Genomic DNA, 25,868 nt, shown 5'->3' with positions numbered 1-25,868 from the left:
CTGAGTGGCAGCTGCCAGGAACACGAGAGTGGGACTGAGGCTGCCGATCACCGTGGTGGTAGGTCATCCTGAAAGCAAATCCTGACGCCTGCGGTACAGAGAGTGGGTCTCGGTGCGCAGGCACGGCAACTGTCCCGCAGCCTGCTTCTGTCCACGCGGCGACACCCCAGCCGCTTCTCCCTCGTTCTCAGCCTGCTGTGGGAGCCCCTCCAGCAGGCGCGCTCTGAAGGGCACACAACAGGACTGTGACTCTGTGGGAAGAATCACCCGACTTCATGGTCAGGCCCAGGGGCAGGATCCTGCGGTAACTGGGGGGACCCCGGCCCTGTGGATGTGCAGCTGAAGTGTCACTCGGAGGTGTTAGGGAACTGGCCTCTCTGGACCCTCACAGCTCAGCCAGCAAGGACAGCGGTGCGCACTGTCTCACCAGCCTGAGCGTCTCCGTTGCACAGATGAACAGACGCCCCTCACCTCCACCCTGCTAACTGAGGAACCTGTGGGGCGGGTCAAGACAGCGGCACTTTCCGGGTCCGCCACAGCCACCCCTGTCCCTGCAGGGAGCAGGCTCCCAGGATCCCCCAACATCAGGGCACAGCCCCTCCTCTGTGGGTCACAGTTGGCATCACTTGTTAGTCGCTATCAAAGTATTTTAAAGTAAATTTCAGACAATCTGAAGAGTGGATAGGGTCTTTCTACGTAAGAAGACAGACATCGCAAAGCTTATATGTGAACTGACATGTTCTTAGCTGGTGTGAGTTAATCCCATGTAAGTAGACCTCAGGGAGCCTCAACGTCAGAAATTCTCTCACATTAAGGTCCATAGGAGTGGCCTGCTTTCTTCATCGGTACAATGAAAATAATAATAGTGTCTGCCACCCGGCTTTGGAGGAGGGGAAGATTAAAAGAGAATAAATACAAGAGCTTAGCCCAATGCCTGGTACATAGTAAATATCCAATAAACATTAACTATGATTGCTTTTCCTGTTATTGTTTTTTAAATATCAAAGTAGTAACAGCTGTCTTCCCAGTGCCTAAACCAATATCTGGTTCACAGTCAGCCCTCAGTAAGTTGGTTGTAGGAACAAGGCATTTGGAAGTCTCCTGATTTATACTCGTTCATTCAACAACTATTTGAGGGGCACCCACATGTGCCAGGTACGATGCCAGGCCCCGGGAATAAAATGGTGAACAAGGTCACATAGCCTGACCCCCATGGGGTTTACAGTCTAGAAGCATAAGCAGACAGGTGAAGGGACAGGGGATGCTTTAGTAGCACCAAGGAGGGGCCCAGGTACATTCCAGGGGGGGCTCAGGGTGAGACTCCTGGAGAAGGTGATGTCAAAGCCGAGTCCAGCGTGCAGAGGAGGGATTAGCCAGGTGAAGGTGGTTACAGTGAGGGGGATAATCCCAGGTTGGATGTACTCACCGGCCCAAGGCAGGAAAGAGTCTGATTCTCACCGTTCTACGCAGGTAATTTGGTTCAGGATGTCTCTCAGAGAAGCTTCAAGATGACAGGAAACTACAGTTTAGTTTTAAAATTTCTCAGATACAAGTACACAAAAATCTCTTAAGTATGCTGACTGTCAAAGATGGACAGGGAAGCAGGTGTTGCCACCAAGGCTGGCAAATGGGAGATGGAAGGAATTCTCTCTCTTTTCCTCTCTCTCTCTATCGCCCACTCTCCCCACCCCTCATTTGTGTTAAAGTCACTAATGCTATCTCCAAGAATGTAGGCTTTTATTCCTGGGTTTCCACTCCTTACAACTGATCTCACTAAACCTGTCAAAACGTCAAGCAGTAACTGCATATTCCTTTGGCTCCCGCCGTGTTTCCTAGTTTGCGTTCTTGATGACAGTTCATTTGACTGGGCTCCAGCGAGTGCGGGGTTGTTGCAGTGATGAATGGCAGACGTGGGGTGAGGGACTGAACAAATTCTTCCAAGGCCTTCTGGTTCTTTCATTGCATCATTCTTCGGAGTGGGCATTAGATTCAGACGAAGGGACATTTGCAGAGTAATCCACAGCATGTCACTTGGGAGGAGTGGCCAATGAGGAGAAGCTGGCCTTTCAGAAGGACCAACTTTGACACCGCTTCCCTTGGACTCAGGCCCCAGCAGTAGACTGGTTCTTTTTCAGAATTCCTTTCACTGGACGGGGATGTTGGAAAGTTCCGGTTCCACGCTAATCAACTCCCACCCAGACCCCTGCCATGAGAAGACCACACCCTCAGGTCAGCTGCTGACCAGCAAATTATCTCAGGATTTATACATTCACGTGCCCATTTATGCATAGGTTTACTCCACAAAGATTTACTAGATACCTACCATAAGCACAGTGCTGTAAAAAATAAAGGGAGGAAAATGGGAACTTTTATTTTTTATAAAAAATAACAGCAGGTTTCTCAGCCCTGGTGCTGTTGCTATTGACCTTTTGGGTGGGATAATCCTTCCCGGGGGGGGGGGGGGACTGTCCTGCGCTTTCTAGGATGTTTAGCTGCACAGCTGGCCCTCTACTGCGGTGATAGATGCTGGTAGCCCCCCTCCCCACAGTTGTCACTACCAAAAATATATGCAGACATTGTCAAATGTCCCCTGAGGGTCATAATAGCTCGTGGTTGAGAATCACCGGCCTACAGTGTCAAGCACCATCCTAGACACTTCATTTACATTTTCTCATTCAAGTTTCCCTCCCAATTAGCCCTTAAGGAATATGGTTTGGATATGCGAACAGGAAATGTTAGATGACTTACCCAGAGTCCCGTGGGTAATAATGATGGGATTTGGACTTTAAATCTAGGTCTTTCTGATTCCACTACATCCCCCACACTGCCATTCAACACTCAGTGCTAATCCCCCAAGGAACTTGAGATCTGGTTGCAGAGGTGTGGTGTGTTGCCCTTGTGTTCACTGGAGAAGAGGTGACAGTGGGCTGGGGGGCTCAGGGAACTCTGCCTGCAGAGCTCAGAATGTTCTTTGCACGTTTGTGTGTAATCCTTGGACTGGGGCAGTAATTTTGTATTAAGCAGTGGCAGGAGGTAAGATTTGTGCGGGTAGCATCGGAGACCAGTTAAGATCAAGTGTTCCAGATGGAATCGGTTTAAGTTCCAGCTTCTCTACTTACTAGTTATATGACTGAGCTAACCAGGTAATCTTTCAGCCCAGTTTTGTTGCCTGTAAAACGTATTGATAATAATAGTAAACATTCTTCAGATTGTAATCAGGATATGAATTAAAACATAAAGGACTTAGAACAAGACTCAGCATCCAGTGAGATCCCAATAGATGCTGCTACTTAGCACTCGATTCTGTTGGACTTCAAATGAAGTTGAGAGTCTGTAGGGTAAATAACGGAAGCTTTCAAATCCAGGTCTGCAAAGACGGTCCACAGGTACTACAGCCTCCCTTCCTGTGTCCGGGGCAAGATCACAAACTGGTGTCTCTGGATCAAACACCAGTCTGGTTCCACCAGCTGCTTCCAGAGTACCAGCATCAAATGGTCCAACCCCTGGGTGGGAGCTTTGGGTCTGAAGCACCAAAAAGCCTCTTTCCAACAGAGATTCAGAAGGGGAAAGAGGCTGCCTGAGCATCTGTTCAGACACTCATCTGCTCATTAATTCATTCATTCAGCTACATCTGGAGCACCAGTAAGTCACCAGCCTGCCCATGTGTTGGCTGAAAGTTTATTGGTAGAATTGTCATTGTTTAGTTTTAAGACAATTCGAAGTTATTTCTGTGGCTCGGGTTAAAATCCTGAGGTTTCTTCCCGTGCTTTGCTTGGTATCACTGCTGGCCTTTGTATGTATTTATAGAGATCTGTTAAGCCCTGGATGTGGTTGGGGATCTCCTGGGAATTTCCTCTTTCTTCCTCTCTCCAGCTTTTATAGCTACATAAGGTTTAAATCTGTTAGCAAACACTTGGATAATTATGCCCCTCTCTGTTTATAGACTCGGGATAAATTGTCCTAATGGGAAAATATCTGTCCTTTGGAGTAATTTGCATCAAGGCTTTTAATTTTTTGTTTGTGTGTGGTTCGTTTGCCTTTCTAAAAATCATTTTGATGTCTGTTTCACTCATGAATCATCCATTGTTGATATACAACAGCACTCAATAAACCCCATTACAGATCTTTCCTTGATCTGAAAGTAGTTGACTTTGGAAAAATATGTGACCCATCCATATGCTTTCTCATGGATGCTGAATTAAAGGAAAGAGTTGGATTTTGAGACGCTTGGGGAACATCTGATAAGAGGCCTTTAGAAATAACCCACCAGAGCCTTGACCACCAGCTGGAAAACCCCATCTTAGTCCAGTCTGAGAGCATCACAGGCATAATGCGTTTGTCGTCGTTCAAAACTCCTAGAAGACCTACTATATATATGCAGGGGGGCGGGGGGTAGAGATGAACAGCCAAGTGTTTCTAATTAATGAAGTACACGTGAGCCTTGATTGGACCCTTCAGCTTTGTGGAGATACCCACGTCTGCTTCCGGTCAAAAGGCCGGTCAGTCCTTCCTTCCTGTTCAGCTGGAAGAACTGCTGCATCCCTCAGGCAGTGGAAACCTGGGGAAGGCTTGGCTTTTGGTCATTTGGGGTCACCGAGCACCAACGCCTCTTTCCACAGTGTTTCTTCCCTCATAAGAGCTGAAAACGCTTCATGACAGGAGGCCATGCTGTGAGGTGAAGCGCACCCTTTGAGGCCGACTAAATGGGTTTGAACTGGGGTTGTACCACTCACTGGCTGTGTTACTTAGCCTCCTTGAGACTCAGTTGCCTTGGGTTAGAATAAGGGTGATAATTATTACCACTTCTCAGGGCTACTGCAAAAAAAAATAAACAAGAAATGATCTACATAAAGTAATTAGCACAGTGCCCAACATAATTATAGTAAGAGCTTAATAATTCATAGCTATTATTATTATCATTATCGTCAACTAATATTTGTGTGCCAACTAAACAAAGAAAGCAATGCTGCCTATACCCAGAAACTATGTGGAAGAGTGAATCTATAAAATACAGTTATCATCTATTCAGTGCCTGAAGTTGGTCATACTCTTAGAGATACCCATCGCAATAAACAAAGATCCAATGAGATGTGGGTGCGTGTTTGTGCATGGCCTTTTCTGTGAGTCAGGGAACATGGGCACCCAGGATCTTGGCTCCAGCATTCGGTGGAGAAATGAGGAACGCTGTAGCTCCAGAAGGGGTGAAAAACATTCTCCAGCCTGGCTTCTGCCTAACCATGCAAGACTATCACTTGCGGTGGAGTCAGATGGGTGAAGATCTCACTCACAGTGATGTCGATGTCAAGTCGGTTACCGTTACACCAAGCAAGTGTTCTTTATGTCTGACCCAAATTTTAATCTTGCTTTCGAGTTTCTTACCTCTTCTGTCTTCTGTAGAGACGAGGACCAGCTGGTCGGCATCCTCTTTATAATAACCCTTCAAATGGGAGACGGTTACATTTGCCTTTAAGCACTTTTTTACTGTAGACTAAACAACTCCAAATCCTTTAACCTTCCCTCATAGGTTCTATTTTCTGTCTCTTTAATCATTTAGGTTCTCCTTTGGAACCTTTCCAATGTCTCCACATCTCCCTTAAAATAAGGGGCCTCAGGCTGGACATACCCCCCTAAGAAGAGTCTGCTGCCAAGTTCTTTTTTTGTGGGAAAGGCACCTCTCTTTTACATCAAACTCCCACTCATGCAAATTCACCCTAGTATCATGTAGCCTCTTTCTTATCAGCACACCCGCAGATTCCTAGTCTGTAGCTGCATGGGCTGCTATGAGCCTCAGTCTTTGTCAGGTTTTCTCGACTCCAAATATTAAGCCCATTTGTGCCTGTCATATTGACCATCGCCCCCCCAGGATGCTGCTTCTGACATTAACCATCAATGCCGAACTCTTTTTAATGAGCCATTTCCTTCATGTGTTGAATCTACTTTGGATTCTCCTGACATGTCAACAATGCCCACACAAATTAATTTTATCTTTAGACTCTGGGTGTGCGTACAGCAATTTGAAGTGTTATTTAAACCAGACCCAGGACAAAATTGGAGGCCACGTTTTAAGCACCCCTTTGTTTGCTGAGCCATTGATCTCTTTTCCAGGCAGCGGCGAGGCCCGGTGAGGGAAAATACAGACCAGATCCCATCTTTCTGGCTGATGAGAATGTCATATGCATTCAAGGCTTTCCTGAAATTAAGATCTTCTACAGATGTGGTTACATTTTAATTCCCAGCACATATGCACCCTACACTGAACTCAGGCAACAAGGTTGGTGGGGGGATGGGGAGTATATACTTGCATATGCTTAAATAGCATTGGTTTGCACATCATCAATTGCACACCAGGGTGAAAGAGGAGGGAAAGTTAGAAGCGTGAAGAAACTGGTGGTGGAGAAAGCAGCGAGGAAGAAAAGGAGTGCCTCTGAAATTATTAGAAAATCATTCCATTTTAACTTAAGCCCCATAAAACTTAGGTGCCCAGATGCTTCATAAGAAACATGTGAATGACTTCGTCAGGACTGCCAGCTCAGGGCAGAAAAGAAGGAGAAGGGAGTGGGGAGGACCTCACATTCACGGAGACCCTTGTCCTCTCTGTGGGGCACACCCTTCCCGTTGGAGACTTCTGATGCACGTGGCCGCCCCGCCCTCGTCAGCCCAACCTGCTTGGCTCCAGGAACTGTGGGATTTTGAGGACCAGCTTGCAGAGCTTGCTCTCACTGGGCACATGTAGTGTCTGCCCAGCTCCACGTGTCGGTGCTGGCTGCCACACCCTCACCTCTTCCAGATACACTTTATGGGGGGGTTTGCTTCCTCCCAGCACTTCTCAAGGAGGACTGTCACGGCCTGATTCCTGCCTGTTTCCCGGTTTGCTCTTGTGCCAACCTGAATGAAGCAACTGGGGGTAATTCCAGGACTGATGATTATGATGATTACTTACCAGGCGCTCTGCGGGCTGCTTCTGAGAGAGGGCAGGTGGCCAGGCGGGTCTCGACATGGGCTGGCCCCTCCCAGGCGCTAATTACCCACTCTGATGGCAGTAATGGGACTGGGAACTGGAGGCTTCTTTTGCCTCTTCCTTTATAATTAATTGCTTCAAATTCCACCAGATCTATCCGTTGCAAAGCTAATTTACTTCCAGGGGCTGCTGGATGCCTGGGAGGAGAACCGTAGCTTAGAGGCATAGAGTTGAAGAATGGGACTAGGCAAGGTTCTTGTATGAACCCCAAGGAATGGGGTGAGTTGCGTGCACCTGTCTGCAGGTCCCTGCGGGCCCAGGGCTTCGGTTTGTGCCATTCAGCCGGGGAGGGGGGGTCTCTAGTCCTCTAGCTGCCGCCCACCGCCCACCCCTGAATCCCTGTCCGCAGCCAGGTGAAAATGTGCCGTGAGCACATGTCCCTTAATGGTTTGAGGTTTGGCACAGCACTGCTGTTACTTTTCAACAAATGTTAAAGTAGAAAAATGGAACGAAATACAGTTGAAGTTTTGAAAAGCAACCTCTTCGTGCAATGAAATGGGCAATTCCTCCTCTCTGCCTGCCCCCCACTCACCGCAGCTCTAAGAAAAAGCAAACACTCTTTTCCTGCCTTATTTGTCTTCCCATTAATATAAGACAGGAAGCCCTCAGTGGGTGTGATGTAAACAATCGAGCCCGAGGGTCCGGCTTCCTCATCAGTTTGCAGCTGGAGAGATGGCCCTGCGGCCCAGGCCCATTCATGCCTCTGGGGGCCGGGGGGATGACTTGTCGACTGAACCCCAAGAAGACGGGAGGGGCGCGAAGCCGGAGAAGGTATAAAGGAAATGCTTCAGTTGTGCAGTCACCAGCGATTGTAATTCAGCTGTGGTGAATTTGGTTACTCCAGCAGAAAGAATCTCACTGGAGATTTCTGGAAAGTTTCCCGACATCCTGCCCGGTGCGATGGTTGTGATTTGAGGTTGGGGCTCTCCCTACCCACCCCGCCCCACCCCGCCCCCAGGGAAAACCCATTGCTGCTGCTGATTATGAAACGAAGCAGTTATGAAATGAATTGATGTGGGGGGGTGGAGCTTCTTGCGGCGGCTGGAAGGAGACCTTGGGACCCCGCGAGCGTGTCTGGGTGGGGCGTTTTCTCCTCCCAACCTGCTCCCAGTTACCAGTGGAAGCTCCTGAGCACTGGACGTAGACTAAGTGTCTGCATCTACAGCCCCAAACTGCCCGAGACACCCCCCCCCACCCCGGGGCGGTTTCCTGTTCCCAGCGAGGCGAGGGGAGTGACCGGGGAAGGGGGTCTGGAACGCTGTGGAGTTTTGACAAGTGAGCAGGGGAGTGACGAGCCGAGCTGGGATTCCATTGCAGCCCGCGCACCACCTCCCCGACCGAGGCTGCGGGAGGGAGGAGGGCTGCTCCCACGGACCGGAGGGGGCCGGGAGGAGCCTTCGGGAACCCCGGCAGGAACCGGGTTCCGGGAGAGCCGCCCGGAGGCGCGCGCAGGGGCCTCGTCCCGGGCCGGGAGCCCGCCCGGAGCAGGTGATTAGGGTCAGGCTGGCCCGTGCGCGCGGAGCCCCGCCCAGCCCCGGAGGATTTACTCCAGCCCGCAGCCCCCGGCCGGGACTCCGCGGGACGCGACCGAGAAGAGCCCCCGCTGGTGACTTCCAAACTGGAGGTAGGGATCTGCTTCCACATGCAGGAATCCGGGGCTTCTGCATCCCGTCGCGCTGGGGCGCCGAGTGAAGCCGGACCCCCGGGGGTGGCAAGGGAGCCCCAGCCCCGGAGAAACGCTGCCGCCTCCCGAGGGCCTCCGCTTTAGTCATCTCGCAGACCATTCGGGTGTCTTGTTTTTCACTTGGGTTTGCGTGTTTGGATGTGGTTTGTATTCCCTGGGAGGGGTAACCGAGCTGGAACTGGCTTGTCAACGAGGAGACAGAAGGAGGCGCGCTGAGTGTGTGTGATGCCGGAGAGGGGAACCGTGGAGTGGGGGACACCAGGGACGAGACGGGAGGGGCTCCGGAGCCACGGTTCTTTAAGACCCCGGATAAGAGGTGCTGTTGAAGCACGAGAAGAGAACGTGGGGTGGGGCACGCGGTTCCAGTAACCCAGCGTCTGTTACCCTGCCGGATGCCGTGCTCCTTGCTCGGCTTGGGAAAGACCTGGGGCGGAGCAAAGCTGCGTCTTCCACCAGCTGGAACAGTTTACGACCCCCTCACGAGGGCACGATCTCCTTTGGGGACGGACCTTTGCCCCCAAACTACTAAACAATCTGCTTGGGAAACTCCCCCACCCCTGATTCATAAAATGTTTTGTTTGTAATATCCCCAAATCAAAGATTCTACAGATGAAGGATGTTTGGAAAGAGAATGACATTTTCTCTGATGTTGCTACTCTCCAGCAGGCAGTTCGTAAATACTAGGAGTGAAATTAAGTCCAGAATGTCTCAGGACGTGGGATTAGGAGAGGAGAACTACAGCTGTGATCCTGGGAAGCATTTCTGGGAGCAAAGATTCTGCGAATGTAAACAGTGAATGATTTTCACCAAAATGGGTCAAGCTGAGTTTGATTTTGATAAGAGTGATGGCATGAACTTCATTGGTAATAATATTGAAGTATCTTTAAATACACAAAATGCAGTAATTCCAGACTTTGCACTTCAAAATTCTCTCTGCATGTGAATTGAAAAGTATAAGGAGATAGTCCTGTCCCACTATGTTACTCTGGCTATAAAATACTCCTTAACCTATAGATGTACTGTGGCTCTCCCCCCACCCCGAAATTTTAATGAAGTTGAAAAGGTACAGGACCCACCCAGCAAACTGCCTTCAGGATCTCCAGTCAAAGCCATTGCCCCTACCAGGGTGCAGCCCTGAGGACCCACGGGGAGGGTGGGCTTTGGGAGCAGAAGTCAGTGTCAGGTTCTAAAAGAAAAGGTCTCAGAGTGGGCCACATATGGAAGAACCAAATAGGACGCTCCAGGGAAAGTGGCTGGGGAAACCCAGGTGGACTAGATAGACTTCAGGCTGGCTTGGGCTCTTTCCGCCTTGAGCTGCACAGCCTGCACTGCGGGGGCGTAATTGGGGGGGGGGAGGCAACTGCTCCCTGATGTGGAGTGAGAGGAAGATGGTGCAAGGAGTAGCCAGGTTTCCCAAAGCTGCTTTTCCGCTTGCCTTCTCACACAGAGTCCATTGCCCCTGCCTGGCACAGAGCTCCCTTTAATCCTATTGTAACTCCGGGCAGGTCACGCTCGCCGGGAATGCCTTCCTTGGAGGGAAATAGTGACCCGCTGAGGCCTGTTCCCTGGGACACTGAGTTCTCTTCGCCCCTGCTGTGCCACGTGCTCGGCCCTGCCTTCTTTTTTTAATTGAGCTTTAATTACAGTTGGCATACAATATCAGTTTCAGGTGTACAACATAGCGATTAAACATTTATATATCTTATGAAGCGATCACCCAGATAAGTCTAGGATGGTCGCCTGGCACCATACATAGTTATTACAGAATTAGTGACTGTACTCCCCATGCTGTACTTTACATTCCTGTGACTGTCTTTATAATTGGCAATTTGTACTTCTTAATCCCCTGCACATTTTTCCCCCAAGCCCCTCCCATCTGTGACCATCAGTTATCTGTGAGTTGGATTCCGTTTTGTTCCCAGTTTGTTTGTTTTGGATTCCACAGATCAGTGAAATCCTTCGGTGTTTGTCTTTCTCCCTCTGACTTATTTCACTTAGCAAAATGCTCCCTGGGTCCGCGCCTGTCACTGCAGATCCGTCCGTCCTTCAACTCTCCTGTTTCCCAGAGGTTCCCTCGCTGCCTTGGAGAAGTGGGTTCTCCAGGGCGCTACTCGGGAACCTCTTCCCGACCCTTGTTTGGGTTCTCATTCTGGAATCTGACTTGTAGCAGAGCTTTTCTTCATTCTTTATCAAAACCGTGCATTTACGGTGTGTAACGTAAACATCCGCTATTCCACAAGGTTTATAAACTAGAAACATCAGTCACTCGTCTTTAACCTCAGCTGCGTATATTCCGAGATCACTTTAAATCTTCATATGTCTTTCTCAACAGCAAGCACTTACTGGTGTACTGGGTCTCCTGCTGCTCGGTCTTCATCCTGGACTCCTCCTCATCCTCCCCTGGAGATTCAGACTGTCTCTCTCCTATGGCGTCTCCTGTTTTCTAAGACCCCAGGCCTTCCTTCCTCTTCCCCTGTTCTCTCTCTCTCTCTCTCTCTCTCTCTAAGAACTCATTCTAGAAGTTCCTAAGAATGGAGCACATGGGCGATATGTTCCGTCAGATCTTTGAAGCCGGACTGATAGTTTGAAGGGGTGTTGACTCTACATTGGAAACCCTTTCCTCTCAGAATTTGGGAAGCACTGCTCTTCCAGGTCCAATTCTGTTGCTGTTGAGATGTCTGATTTCGTTCTCACTCCTGACGCTTTGAAGTGGTTATTCCCCCCCTTTCTGGATCCTCGTCCTTTGTACTGTCCTTTCTACCTGCAGTGAAATTTCATGACAGCATGCCTTGCTGTGAGTCTTTTCATCCATTTCAGTTGGCTTTCAATGGCCCTTGTCAATCTGGAAACTCATTCCAGAAAACTGGAATTTAAAAAAAAGTCTTCCCTTCTGGAACACCTGTTAGATTAGAAGGCTGCCCTCACGGACTGAATCTCTCATTTTCTTTTCCTCTTGTATTTTCTAACTCATTTAAAAAAGTTCTACTTCCTGGGATTTCCAAGAGCTCTTTAAAAATCTCTGAAATGTTCTGTGTCCGACATGCTGTTCTTGTTTCACAGAGAAGCTTTTCAGCTCGACGACAGATTCTTTGAAGCATTCCTCCACTCCCTGCCTGCTTTCTTTTCCTCTGGTTTCTTCTCGGTGTTTTTCCGTCTTGCACGCTGAAGTCCGTCCTCAAATGTCTGCTGGCCCTGGACCGATCACTGGGCCGCTAGCAGGAAGGTGTGTGTGCGTGGATGGGGCTTGTCCCAGGAGTGGTCCCTCTCACCAGGAACACCATGCAGAGCAGCGTTTTGGCATCCGCAGCTATGCCTGCCACCCAGGGAACTTTTCGTGCGTGTTTGCCCAGTAACTGAATGACGCACCATCTTTCTAGGGCCCAGGTGATTGTAAGGTGCAGGATTCTCCTGCTGAGAGGTTTTATTGGAGGACTCCCACCTGTGGGCCCAAGGGCTCTCCTCAGAGAGGGAGCCGACCAGGGGGAGAGAAATCCCCCCACCCTCTGGGGAATCTGCGGGCTCTGGCTTTCTGTGAGCCATATGCAGGAAGGAGACCAGGAGTCTACATTTGGTATGGAGACTTTCTCTTATTCCCCTTTGTGAAGCAGCACCTGGTCTCTCAGCTACACATGGTATCTCTGATTCAGCAGCAGAGCAGACAGGTTGCAGAATGCAGTCATTTTGGCGCTAGGATTGAGGGGAGGGGGTCCTGGGGCCTGACAGCTTCAAGCACTCTCAGCCAGTCCTCCTGCTTTCAGGGGGCCCATGCCCCCAATTCCGGAGGCTCTCCGGAGCTCTGGGGTAGGAATCCCAGCCTGCTTCCAGGCGTCGCACACTGCTGTGCTAGGTTTCAGCTTTCTCTCATCTGCTAAGTCAGTTACCACTGGTTTGACCACTTGCCAGCTTCCAAAATGTTGTTGCAATCATTGTTTCTTCTGTTCTCTTTGAGAGTTGAGTGAACCCTTCCCCCCACACTTTAGAAAATTCCTGTACTCTCATTTCAATCCATCTCGGTTATTGGCAATGGAGTCTTCTTGCCTGGTGCCCCCCAACTCTGCCCTGGAACCCCCTTTCCATCCTCGCCTTCATGTGTACCCCCTGCAAGTGCCCACTTGCAACAGAAGTGCAAGTGGGCCATTTCGTATTGTCATCTCAGTAGGAATCATTACAAATGCCCCGGCCAGGCGCAGAGTGGCTATCGAACATTCATGCTAGCTGTGCTAGGGTCTTCTCCCCTGGTCCTTAATTGTGCTGCTTTGTGTCTGGGGAGTATCAGGCAGAAGCACTTCTGAATGGGTGGGATGCTAACTCTTACCAGAATTCTGTGAGGGAGAGGAGGGAGGAGACGGGGAGGGAAGAAGGGGAAGGGTCCTTAAGGAACATGTATACAGGACCCAGGGACAAAGCCAAAGGGGGTTAGAATTGAAAGTGGTGGCGGGAAAATGGAGACAACTGTACTTGAACAATAAATAAATAAAAAGGACTCTAATAAAAAGAATAAGTAGCACATCCACCTGGTAGAAATAGGCTCACGTTCCTTTCTTTCTTGGGTCCTCGTGGGAAGCTCGTTAGGTGCTTCACTGGTCATTTGGTCTCAGAAGCATCTGTTCCGAAATGCTCCGCCCACCGCCGTCATGGTGCTTCCACTCCACACCCTGGAGACAAGTTCAGAAAAGAGTGTGCGAGCCAAGTCTGGGCAATGAGGTGTGAAGGAAAGTCTCTCATGGAGCTCCTAAGGAAGGTTTGCTCATTACTCAGAAAAAGACAAAAAAATCAATGCGCCCGTTGCTTTCTCGGCCTGTTGGTGTCTAGAACTGCTGGAGGGACCAGCCTTCGGCCTTAGCTTGAAGCGGGCTTGCTGGAGAGAGCCGGTCCCAGCCAGTCGTGGGCAAGCCCGGCTCCAAGGAGCCTCACCCTTCCTCTGCACTTCCCATCGTGTGAGATGATTAATTTCCTCTGTCTTCAAGCCATTTTGGATCTGGGCTTGGTATCATTTGCTACCAAACCAATACAGGTAGATATTTATTAATGCATTGTCTCATTCCCAAACAGAGTAAAGGCAGACTGTGGGCTCAGCTTCCTGAAGATCTGAGCTGCCTGTTTTCCAGGCAGTTGAAAGTAATTTTATTATCTCTTTCAACTTCAAAGGAAGGAATAACTATGGAGACATTTAGCGGGACAAAGAGAATTCCTCACTTTGGAGATTGCTAACCAGTCCCAGTGTGAGGACATCCTGGGGTTGTCCTGAAAGTGAAGCCTGTTTTTAAAATGACAACTGACGCTCATTCTAGCTGATGAAAAGCCAAGGACTAGTTTTCATGCCCTCCTGTGATCCTGGAGGCTGGCCAGTCGGCCTGCACACTTGGCCTTGCTTCCTGCATTGTCCATCCTTTGTCCATGTACATCCCAGCCTTTGGGAAGCTTTGAAGGTGAAATAAACTCCGGAAGTGCTCGGCGGTGTCAGGAAGACCGGAGTGCAGGAGAAAGTAGTCTGTCCATTCCTGTTTTCTCCAGTCTAAATGGCATGGCCGTGACACACTCTCTCTACTTTTATGAATGGAAGGCCCTCCTGATCGCTTCCATTCCCAGTGAAGTATTAGCTGAAAGGGAAGCTCTTCATTGCACTTAGCATTATACCATCACTTTCCTGGTTGCATCTGTGACTCTTACTAAACCAAGACTGTAAGCACAGGTACTTCAAATTGTGACGTAGCTATAGTTTACTGAGCACTTAACTACTTGCCAGGTGTAAGGTTCCCATGGATGAGCTTAGCTCATGCTCAGTGGTCCAATGAAGGAGGTGCTATCCTTTTACCTATTTGATGACAGAGATTGCTTGAGGCTCCCAGCATTTGGGAAATTGCTCAGGGCTGCCCATCTGTTCAGTGGTGGAGCAAAGACGCTGGTGGTCTGGTTCCGAGCCTATTCTGTGCTGCTTGACATGTATGCTGTAGAATTCATTCAGCATTGTAGCTTAGATACCCTGATATCATTTGTAGTATCCAATAGGGATTCCAATATTATTGTGACCAAATAAACACAAGGATTTTTTCATGTCTTTACCGACTCATTAATTTTAGTGGCAGTGTATTGGCCCATAGAGAGTCAAAGGGCCATAATTTGTGTAACCGTTTCCCCAAGATTGGACAGTTAAGTAGTGTGTACCAGGCTCCCCGAGACCGGGACTGTCCGGAGAAACCTCGGACGCGTGGTCACTAACTGGGAGATAACCACGAGCTATTTCTACAGCCCTCCTCCATCCCCGCCATCTGTTGGAGCCATTCTGACCCCCGTCAAGGCTCAGGTTCCTGTCGCCACCAGCAGAACTCTGTATAAACCTAGATCTGATCCAGCGGCTTTACTGTTTAGGAACTTTGTCCAAGGGTCCCTGTGAAAGGCTAAGCATGAGTTGGCAAGGAATTGCTGTGTGGAATGCGGATTCCTGAAACGTCGCCTGCTCGAGTGCCGTTGTCCAGGTGGTTTCTTGTAACGTGTCACTTCACACTTTCGAATCCAAGGAAAATACATCCGACTCTTTTCATTTGCTAAGATTTTGGCTGACCTCTGGGATTCCTGTTTTAATTGCCAATTGATAGAAAATATAAATGGAAGAATGTGTTAGTGTGCAAAGCTCGAAGTTTGTTTTACCTTTGGAGACTGTGGGACCGGCAGGAAGAGAGGATGAAGAAAGCAGTTAGGAGACAATTGTGTCCAGCCGGAGGTCATCTCCCTTGTTACACCAGATGCAAACAAACATGCCATGTCTCAGGCAACACAGTCCTTCTGTAGAGGTTATTTACAGTTCAAGAAGTTTCCGCTTTTATAAGTGAATTCTCTGGGCTATAGTAGAAGGCCTTGATATTTAAATTTTGATTAATTCTATGGTAAAACCCTTTTGTAGAACAAGTAATCATTTTTGAAAAGTCAAAGACATACTCTCCCAAATACATCGCAAATGTACATGCACGTGTGTGTGATGCGTTAATGTGTGTGTTTTCCTTCCTCCTCCTATTTCCCAATTTGTCCTCCTCCTCTGTACCAAGAAACAGACTTCTGTGAACTACAGCATCTGGCCTCCCTTTGTCCTGTGTCTGGTTGGGTTCGGCCGGTGGGAGGCACAGGTGGATCTCAAGACAGGAGAGAGTGTTGGAGTATTTATCCTCCTTGCCACTGTCCTCGCTCCCCCACCCCCCGAATCCTTTGCTAGGGCTCCAACAATGGCTGATCTCTTCTCAGCCCTTGATGGGCAGCTCCCCTTCGTGCCTCCTGCCCTGGCCTTTCCGACCTAGAGGGAGTGCAAGCTTCCCAGCTGCAGCTAGCCCGCGGGTGCTTCACCCCGCCTGCACCTCTGGGAGTAGTCCCTGCATAAACCTCTCGAGGCCAGTGCTTTCGAGGGTGCCTTCTGTTTGCTCCTGGGTCCCAGGCTGGCACAGTGTAGGTTCTTCTCTACATCACGTAAAACCTTGATCATCAGATCTGGTTCTAAAAAGCCTGTTACACATGCTTTAGTATATCTGAATTCAAACTGTATCTCTTCCTGTTGGATAGTCGTCTTCTTATTGTTGTATATCTGTCTTTTCTGTTAGATTCCTAGTCTTGGGGTGGGGTGGGCAAGGGTGTGGGTTATTCTGCCCTCTGCCTACAATGCCCAGTACGAATCAACCTTGGACATGTTGCAGGGTCAGTTCCAGACCAGTGATATGTTCGCGGTAAAGCGAGTATCACAATAAAGTGAGTCACGTGGCATTTTTGGTTTCCCAGGGCACTGTGCGATAACCGCAAGTTTACACAAGGCTGTTGTCCATCGGGTGTACAATTAATAGCATGATGTCCAAAAAAATAATGTAATATACCTTCACCAAAAAATGTTTTACTGCTAAGAGGCGCTAACCATCATCTGAGCCTTCAAGTCACAATCTTGTTTGCTGCTGGGGTGTTTACCTTCAGTTTGTGAAAACACACTGAGAAGCACCATAAACGAGGGAGCCTGCACACAGGCACACAGACACACAGACATGACAATGCATGACAACTCTTGAGGTAAAACAACAATGTAAAAATAGAAGTATGTGTGTGTATGTGGTGTGTGTGTGGGTATAATGTATCCGTGGCTTGATTTTTTAAAATGACCTTCACCTGTGTCCTTGTCAGCATTGGCCCATTAATTTAAGCCCTAAACAACTACCAAGTGCCAGTTCTTAGGTGACACCTTATGCTAGGTATTTGCATTAATGTTCTTATCAGTGTTCAGAAAGGAGGTTTATTAGGAACTGAGCTGATAGAATTACCAAGCCAGAAGGAATCTCAGAGCGCATGTCATTAGCTGAGGTTCATCATTTTAGGTGGCACTCAGGCGAACGGGTTTGGTGCTTTGCTCTGGGGCACAGCTGGCGGATGGGGTGGGTGGAGCCAGAGCGTGGTGCCCCAACTCTGCATGGGGGTCCCCGCCCATCTCCCTGCAGTCACATTGCCTGGTCATCTCATAGGTGCTTTCTGGTGAAACTAACCTCCCTAAGGTACCCTTTGGAAAGCCTCCCTGATGTCCCTTATCGCTTCCCTCCGTGTTGCAAATGCAAACCACACAGTCCTGCTCTGAGCTCACAAAAGGGCCTAATAGGATGCAGAGGGTGGCTCCTGACCCGGGCTCCCTCATCAGCCCCACATGTAGGCTGCTGCGGTTATGAGAGCGAGAGTTTCAGCCTCTTCTGCAGAAGTGTGACCTCCAGGTCAGGCCGGACTGCTTGCAGACTTCCCTGGGGGGTGTTTGCTGATGGCCACTGCTCCTGTGACCATGGCCCTGGGTGAGCTCGTTCAGCACGAGGGCCAGAGGACAAGGTGTTCCCTACAAAACCAGAACATTTGCTGCACTAATTCACATCTTCAGGTTGGTTTAAAATACCAAGGAAAAGCCTCTCCTGAATGAGCAGAAGCAAAGAAGATTGGCCCAGGTCTGCATGTGATACTGTGAATGGCAGCAATTAGTGTTCCTCCGATTCTTTCACACATGCAAGTCAGCCTTGGGGGGTGACAAATTGGTACCCCTTCCCTGTAAGCCTTAGGTTCAGAAGAAAAGGCAAAGAGAAGGTAGATAGTATCTTTATGGAGAGGCTGCTATTGGTCAGGCTTTGTGCCTGGGCCTTTAACTAAAGTATCTCACGCCCAGACAGCTGTGTGTTATGCCCATTGAGCAGAACTGGAAACTGAGGCTCAGAAGGTCTGTGGCATACCCCGCATTGCAGAGCCAGTGGGTGGGGGGTGTATCACATTCTCAGTTCTGTCTGACCCCACAAACAAACCTCGTCAGTGAAGTAATGACATTCCAACCCAGTGGGTCCACATTCTTGCTATAAATGACTCAGGGAAGGTTTGCTAGCTTCTCTGCCTCGGTTTTCTCAACTGTGAAGTGGGAATAAGGTGCATCACTCCCTCTTGGGTTAGTGCTGAGGACTGAGGGATTGCCCATAAGGTCCTTGTTATGGTGCTGGGCACATAAGCCCTGAGTGGTATTTAGCTCCTGGGCCGTTAGAGCTGGGTTTTCGGCCTCTCCTTTCTGGATGTGCTTGTCTGCTGTCAACTTCCCTGAGTCGTTTCCACAGTCATCGAATGAGGCTTGGGTTAAAGGTCAGTCATTGTTGTCCACAGTCATCAGATGAGGCTTGGGTTGAAGGTCAGTCTTCGTAAGGGAGAAAAACCCAAGGAGAATGAAGCAAACTCCCATCTTTCCTGTTGGAACTGCCGAACTTCCACAGGCGTTGGATCTGTGTGTTACTTTAGGTCATAACCCACTTAATTCTGCTGGCGAGAATCTAGGCGTGGTCAGCGGCCCTGGAGGTAGCTTTTCTGAATGAACCGGATTCCAGTGGTGTCCCTCAGTTCCTGCCACTTGGCTTTCCTCTTTCGTGACTCACAGTCCCTGTAACAAAGAAAAACTCTATTGTTCTCTGTTACATTACACACAGCACTCTGGGAATACCACTTCACCTCTGGCACTCCTGGACACCAAGTGTGGGTGTGTGTTGGGGGAGGTTCCCCCGCCCCAACAATTCCGGGACACCAGCTGGGTGTTCCCCAGTGCAGTGCAGTTCAGACACTGTCTACCTTGGGAGAGGGTCAGATCCCACAGGTTAAAAGCTCAGTCCCATAAGACTGCTCCCCACCGCCACACACACTTCAGATGCCAATCAGAAGTCCAAGGTGTCACCTCTGCTTCTGACCGATGGGCTAAGTACAGTATTTTGCTGTGTGTGATGTGTACCATGTGCACATTATACACAGGATTATTATACCGATGGTATGTGAGCATTATACCCACGTATAATACACATCCTGATTTTTCCCTCAGAAATTTGGGTAAAGATGTGCACATTATATAACAGCAAAATACAGGGTAGGTTCCCATGACCCCTCCTGTTATTATTGAATTAATTGGGTTCAATAAATTTGCTAGAGCAGCTCACAGAACTCAGGAACACAGTTTGCTTAGCAGATTAATGATTTATTATGAAAGGGTACAACTCAGGAACCTAGGTGGCAGACGCATGGGGCAAGGTGTGGGTACAGGGACAGCGCATCTCTGTGTGCTCACCAACCCAGAAGCTCTGGAACCTTGTCCTTCTGGGGTCTTTTGGAGGCTTCATCCCAATGGCATGGCTGATTAAACCACTGGCCTTGGTGACTGGACTCACTCTCCAGCCCCTGTCCACTTCCTGGAGGTCGCGGGGTGGGATTGAAATTTCAGCCTCTAATCTGCCTGGGTCCCCTGGCAACCAGCCGCATCCTTAAAAGCTTTGCAAAAAGCCACCATGTTATCATACTCCAATGTGATTGAAAGGAGCTTGTTATGAAAAAGGAAAAAAATGTCCATTTCACCTTTATTGCTCTGTATCTATTTCTGGAAATATTATTGGATTGGCCAAAAAGTCCATTTATATTTTTTCCCATAAAATGAAAGACACATTTTTCTTTTTCACCAATAACTTTATTGAGTTGGATATTTTGAGTATGTTGGCTATCTCCAGCTATTGGCTTCTAGTGGGTAGAGGCCAGGGGTGCTGCTGAACATTTTCCAATGCTTAAGACGGCCCCACAGCAAAGAATTATTCGGCCAGAATGTCAACAGTACCAAGAAACTTTGCAAACCACTTTTGACATGTTCAATCAGTCACAGCACCTTCTTTATACACTGCACAAATTTGTTGCATTTCAGTTACGTTTTTACCTTTCTTGAAATAATAGAGCATAATGTGCCAGAAATGTTGCGTATATTCTTCCATCTTCAATACTAAAATGACTGCACAAAAATTCACCAATTTTGGTAAATTTTTTAAAAATTTCACACTGTTAAGAAAGCTGTCACACTACAATTGGACAAAATTGTTTCGGATGAAGTTAAAGACACCTAAGCACTACTAGAGCCATCGTACGGAAAAAACATAACAGACTCTGGCCAACCCAATGCAAGGAAAGATGCCCCGTGGCTCTTCTGTGGGGACTGGCAAGGCTTTGAGGAGCTCGGAGCCTGCAGCGGTGGACCACAACCAAACACATATTTCTTACCGGAATCACAGTGTCGCACTGTTGAGGCGTGTTCACCGTCACCATCGTCATCCCTCCCACTCTGGCTGCGGGGAACACCTTTCACAGCTCCCTCCGTTCTTCCTCCCTTCGGAATGGCTCTGAGAACCCCCTGTGTCCCTCTGCAGCCCTGGGTTGCTCCTAAGGCCTGTAGCACACCCTCCAGCAGCCGGAGCTGAGCTCAGGACCTGGCTGCCAGGCATCTGTGGGCAGAGAGAGGGTGAGTCTCAGCCCCTCCTGGAGGCAGGCTGGGATGGGGGGGTGGCTCTCCCTGCCACAGATGCTCTGCCGCCACCACGGCACAGGCAGCACAGTGCAGCGGCGTAGACATCGTTGTGTTTAATCCGCACGGGAGGACATGTCTTGATTGACTTTTACAGAGGAAAGGGGGCAGAGAGATATCAATGGGTTGCCTCTTTTACGCACCCTGACTGGGGTAGTGGGGGCAGCTGTGGGATTGAACCCGCAACCCAGGTATGTGCCCTGATGGGGAACTAAACCTGCAGCCTTTTGGTTTATGGAACAAACGCTCCAACAACTGAGCGGCCCAGCCAGGGTGGCATAAATTATTTTTAAAAGAAGGAAGGGAGACAAAGCCAGCAGCTCCCCAGTCTGGCTCCTGTGTCAGCGCCTGTGTCAGCAGCTGTCTGTCCTGTGGCAGAGACACCTGTTTCTGGGTCCTCTGGACCCAACATTTGGGACTCCCCGGGCTCCCCAGCTCTACCCTGAGAAAGTCCCCTTAGGGGTTTGGGTGGTGTCGCCACAGTGGCCTGCTGGGGGTGGGGCGTGAGGTTAGAGTTCACCTCACAGGCCCAAATATAAGGCACGATCCTCCCCCAGCCCGAAAAAGTTATCAGGAGTGAGCAAGTCATCTTATATTTAGGGCCTTACCTCTCCCACTGTGAAAGGATCTTACAATTGTTTTATTTTGAGCATCCAAGTATTATTTAGGGAACACGCATTAGCCTGAAAGGACCTTAGTCAGTTCTGGCTTTGAATGTGTGTAGAGGTCAACTGAGGAAATCATATTAAAAAAAAATCTAGTAATATTCCTGGGCATCTGACCTCACAGTAACGAGTGTTGGGTTTCTTTATAAACAACACTTTTAAAGATTATTTAAAAATGGAACAAGTTAAGAATGTTCTCCAAATAACTTAAGTAGAAGTGAAGAGAATGTGTTCTGGGCAGCTCAGAAAGTAGCTGTAATCACAGGACGGCTGTAAAGTGAAGACCTTGAATAAATGTTTCCCTAGATCAGGGGTGGGAGGAAGCAAGAAATATTTATATATTAGCATTCAATTATATGATGCTTATATAATATATGTATATATGATATTTGTGTACATATAAGTATGTATATTGCTATATTAGTATCCTAAATAGTTTAAGGTAAATATTTTAAATGTTATATATTTTTTAAGATTTTATTTATTTTTAGAAAGAAGAAGGAAGGGAGAAAGAGAAGAAGAGAAACATTAGTGTGTGGTTGCCTCTCACATGGCCCCCTACTGGGGACCCGGCCTGCAACCCAGGCGTGTACCCTGACTGGGACTCAAACCGGCAGCCTTTTGGTTCACAGGTCAGCACTCAATCCACTGAGCCACACCAGCCAGGGCTAAATGTTATGTTTTTAATATCTTAGACAGAATGTTTACATCTCAGGCTATAGATTCTTTCATTTCCATCACTTATATTTATCTAACCCAACTCCTCCTCCTCCCCCAATTTTTTTTTTAGCTCTTCCGATTGGGGAAGTAGGGGTCCCTTATATATGAGGTCATCTTATGATCCAGCTAAGATATCCCTTGTCCATCTCTAACTCTACAGAAAATCAAACTGATTTCAGAAAGTATTTGTACAGTGTATGTGGCTGTCACCTTGAATGAGCATTCTTGTTTCTTTCTTGAACTTTCTGCTTTGCAAATGTCAAGCCAAAAATAAAATGAACAGAAGTGCAAAATATTAAAGGGACTCCAATATATTTTCTCTACCACCAGTAAGGAATCCAAACTGAGAAGAGGGGCACCAACTTACATTCAGGGGTCCTTATACCCAGACACACAGGGTGCTTGGAAGTGTCACGTGCAAGCAGTGTGGGCTCTTGTACAGAGTGGCGCCCTTGACCCTGTGACAACGGCGTGAGGCGCTCACAGGGCACGTCTGGGCAGTGGGAGTCTGGAGGGCAATCAGCCTTGTACAGCCCATCAACTCGTGGCTTCGGTGAAGCAAACAGGGAGAGTTTCCCTCAGGAAAAATCACAGGAAGGCCAGCCCTCACTCCTCCAGCCTGTCTTCATCCTCCGCATGGGAGTGTGGACATGTGTCCTCCCCACGGTGCATCTGGCCAGCAAGTAAGCACAGGCCAGCAGGGAAATTTCCACTCCAAAATACACATCTCTAACAAGAAGCCACCGACTGAAGAACTTTTATCTTCTCGGGAGATACATTTTCCTGGAAAATAAACACAAGATGAGTTTAATCTCAGTGTGTCAACATGAATGGGCCTATCACTGTCCCCCACCCCCCAAAGCAGGCTTTTCTGTCCTTTCAAATGTTGCAGAATTTATGGACCATTTTAGTTGCTGAGAAACCATGGCTGCCTCAAAACTTGCAGCATTGGTATTAGTCAGGGTTCTCCAGAGAAATGTGATGGTGAGGGGACACATAAGTAGGTAGGGTGGAGAATTTACTTTAGGAACTTGGCTCACACCCTTGTGGGGTAGCAAGTCTGAAATCTGAGGGCAAGCCAGCAGGCTGGAAGCCAGACGGGGTCTCTCAGTTGCTCTCCTGAGGACAATTCCCGTTTAGGAAACCTCAGTCCGTTTTCTCTTAATGCCTTCAACTGATTGGATGAGGCCCACCCACATTAGAGAGGCTTAATCTTCACAAAAAGTCTACTGATTTAAATGTTAATCACATCTAAAAAATATTATACCTTCACGGCAACATCGAGACTGGTGGGCACAGGAGACTAGCCAAGTTGGCGCATAAAATTAACTATCACAGTTGGGATCCATACTGTATTTATTTGACTTTCCTGCTTATATTCTTTGTTTCGAAATAAACAAGATGATAAATAATAAGCAAGTACTCTGTGGGTTGATAGGAAAACTTAATGAAGAAATTCTAGATTTAATATTTGAATTTTGAGAATTCTTTCTTTAAAAACTAAAAAGATATAGAAAATGCAAAAATAATTTAACAACTATCTAGATTTCTGCCACTCAAAATTAACAGCCACTAGTATTTTACCATATTTGCCTTTGAGGTTTGATTTAAACAAAACATTTGTCACAACTGAAGTTCCCTTTGGCCCCTCCCCCACCTTTCTCCAGCTTGGTGACTATATCCATCCAGACGACACCTTAGCTGCTGAAATACGATCACGTATTTATAGACAAACATGTGCACCTTTGTGTTTTAATCGACAGAGGTGGTATCATATTATGTCTTGCTGTGTATACATTTTTTGTTTTAGAGAAAAAATTGTGGAGTATAAAAAATGTTAATGGAGTCATTCATTTTAACTGCCTTTTTGGCTTAAGAAAATTCTCCATCCTATATTTTCCCCTGGTCATTGTTCATATTTAGGTGGGGGGTGTTTTTGCATTTATGTGGAAACTATAGAATTTGATCCTCACTCTAAAATCAGGTTAAAGTGGATTAAAAATAAACTTCAAATGGATTACAAACCGGGTGCAATGAGTGGCATTGCCCACATGCATCACACACAGTCCCTGAGCACAGGCTTCTGGGCTCCCCACGCCATCCTGACCGTTGCTCGCCTCCTCCATCAGAACCTCACTGTCTCAGTTACCGAAGTTCTCCAGTGCGTTCTGTTACCTGATGAGGTGTGTCCATCCTCTTTCTACTTGTTATTCAAAGTTGTCTCGGTTATGCTTAGCCCTGTATTTTCCCAATAACTATTGAGACATTGTTCATGTTTCCCAAAAATTTTTGCAGAGATCTCTTTGAAATTTCACTTAATTTATTGATGCATTGGGGAATGCTGACATCTTTAAAATGTTGTCTCCCCATTCCATAAGCAAGGCTTATCCCTTCATTATTCCAAATCTCCTTTTGCGTCCTTCGATGTAGTTTTATAATATCTTCCCAATGTGGATGTTAGATGTTTACCTCGGTACCTTATAGATTGGGTTACTAAGGGAGCCATTTTTTTTTTTACAATGCTATTCTTTGTTTGATGACTGCTGTTGGAAAGGAATACTATTGATCTTTGAATTTGGATTTTGATTCCCAGCTGTCTTGCAACATCCTCCTATTAATTCTGATTGTTTGGAGGTTTGTCTTGATAATTAAACGTAAAAGACTGACTGCAGGTTTTCACTGCTGTTTTGAGTTATAAGCTTTTGAGGTGCATTGTCACCCACAGTTACACACTGTGCCCTGAGGGTAATGGGATGCAGGAGGCGCTGACTCTGGAGCCGGGCTATGTGCCAGGGAATGGAAAAGTGCAGACAGACAGTGGGACACCCGTTCTGGGTGGTGACCAGGTATGGCCTCAAATCAATTGTCACACAATTTCTATTAACATGCAGACAACTGGATTCTGATGCCAGGCTGCCCAGGTTCCTTCATTATTACATCTCCATGACCTCAGGATCTACCCGGGCCTCAGGTTTTGAAAAATGGAGGTGATGGTAATGTCTATTCATGGGGAGTCGTGAGGCTTCACTGAATTGCTGTATGCACCTGCTAATTTGAGCTTTCGATAAATGTTATGAATTATTATGAGATATCACCGCTGTCTGTTGTAATGTGGGGTATTTTGACATCTTTCTGATGGGAAGCATAGGAGCGTTAATAGCTTAGACTTATTAGTGTTTCACCAGAAAGTCAACCTTTTCTCTTTCATGATTTGGTTTAAAATGCTGTGCTGTGTTCTTTGTGCTCATATCACTTCCGATAAGATCACGTTTGGCACCACAGGTCAGAAAGAAAGTGGTTTTGCCGAAGTTGCTTCACAGACTTTGCTGAAAGTCCTGTTTTTGTTCACGAGGATGCTAACGAGGGCTCTGTCCTAACAGATGGATGCCCTGGAGTCCGGAGCTTCGGTGCGGTCGGCACTTTGTGTTGTGAGTGCAGGGAGCGAGTGCTATGACTGCGACTGAGCCCAGCAAGTGCCGTGGAGCCGCACGGGCAGATTGCTCAGCACTGGTGGGCACAGAGCCGAGGGACAGACAGCCCCGCCGCCGAGGAGGCTTCCGCGGCCCGTGCCTCCCACGGTGGGGTTTTGTTTGTTTGTATGTTTGTTTTGGTTCTAAACAACTAGCTCCATCCCTTCTCAGTGTGTGTCCTCGCCAACCTTCCTAGCTTCCCAGAATTTTGCTACAAAGCGCTGTTTTCCTCTTTGGCCCTCAGAAGAACGTAGACAACCTTGAGACCCCTGGGTGACGCAGCTGCCAGGTTTCGGGGCCCCTAGTGGATGAGTGGCCTCGGCTTACTTTGGAATTTGGTAGAAATGGTGAACCCCGTGTTTAAATATCTGTGACTGTACACCCCACCCGTGGCCGCCGGTGACTGCATAGACATGGCGCTGTGCAGTGATGAAGGCGGGCGGGAGCTGGACTG

At 48.0% G+C, this 25,868-nt stretch overlaps 1 protein-coding gene across 8 annotated transcripts in view; it reads left to right on the top strand.

Moving 5' to 3' along the window:
- The window catches only part of PDZD2 (PDZ domain containing 2), a 321,357-nt gene that overhangs the window by 140,588 nt on the left and 154,901 nt on the right, over positions 1-25,868 (top strand). Inside the window, exon 1 of one of the 8 annotated variants that reach the window (XM_053657281.1) lies at positions 8,177-8,642. The exons of the other annotated variants lie outside the window; for them this stretch is intronic. The gene's annotated coding sequence lies outside the window, so the exon portion shown is untranslated. Of the gene's footprint in view, positions 1-8,176; positions 8,643-25,868 lie in introns of those variants that run through there. 8 annotated transcript variants of the gene reach the window in all.

The sequence above is a fragment of the Artibeus jamaicensis genome, unplaced genomic scaffold, assembly GCF_021234435.1.
Source record: "Artibeus jamaicensis isolate MK-2021 breed Jamaican fruit bat unplaced genomic scaffold, CSHL_Jam_final scaffold_369, whole genome shotgun sequence".
Taxonomy (NCBI): Eukaryota; Metazoa; Chordata; class Mammalia; order Chiroptera; family Phyllostomidae; genus Artibeus; species Artibeus jamaicensis.
Note: the sequence above shows the minus strand (reverse complement) of the source record. Positions and strands in the feature narration are given on the sequence as shown.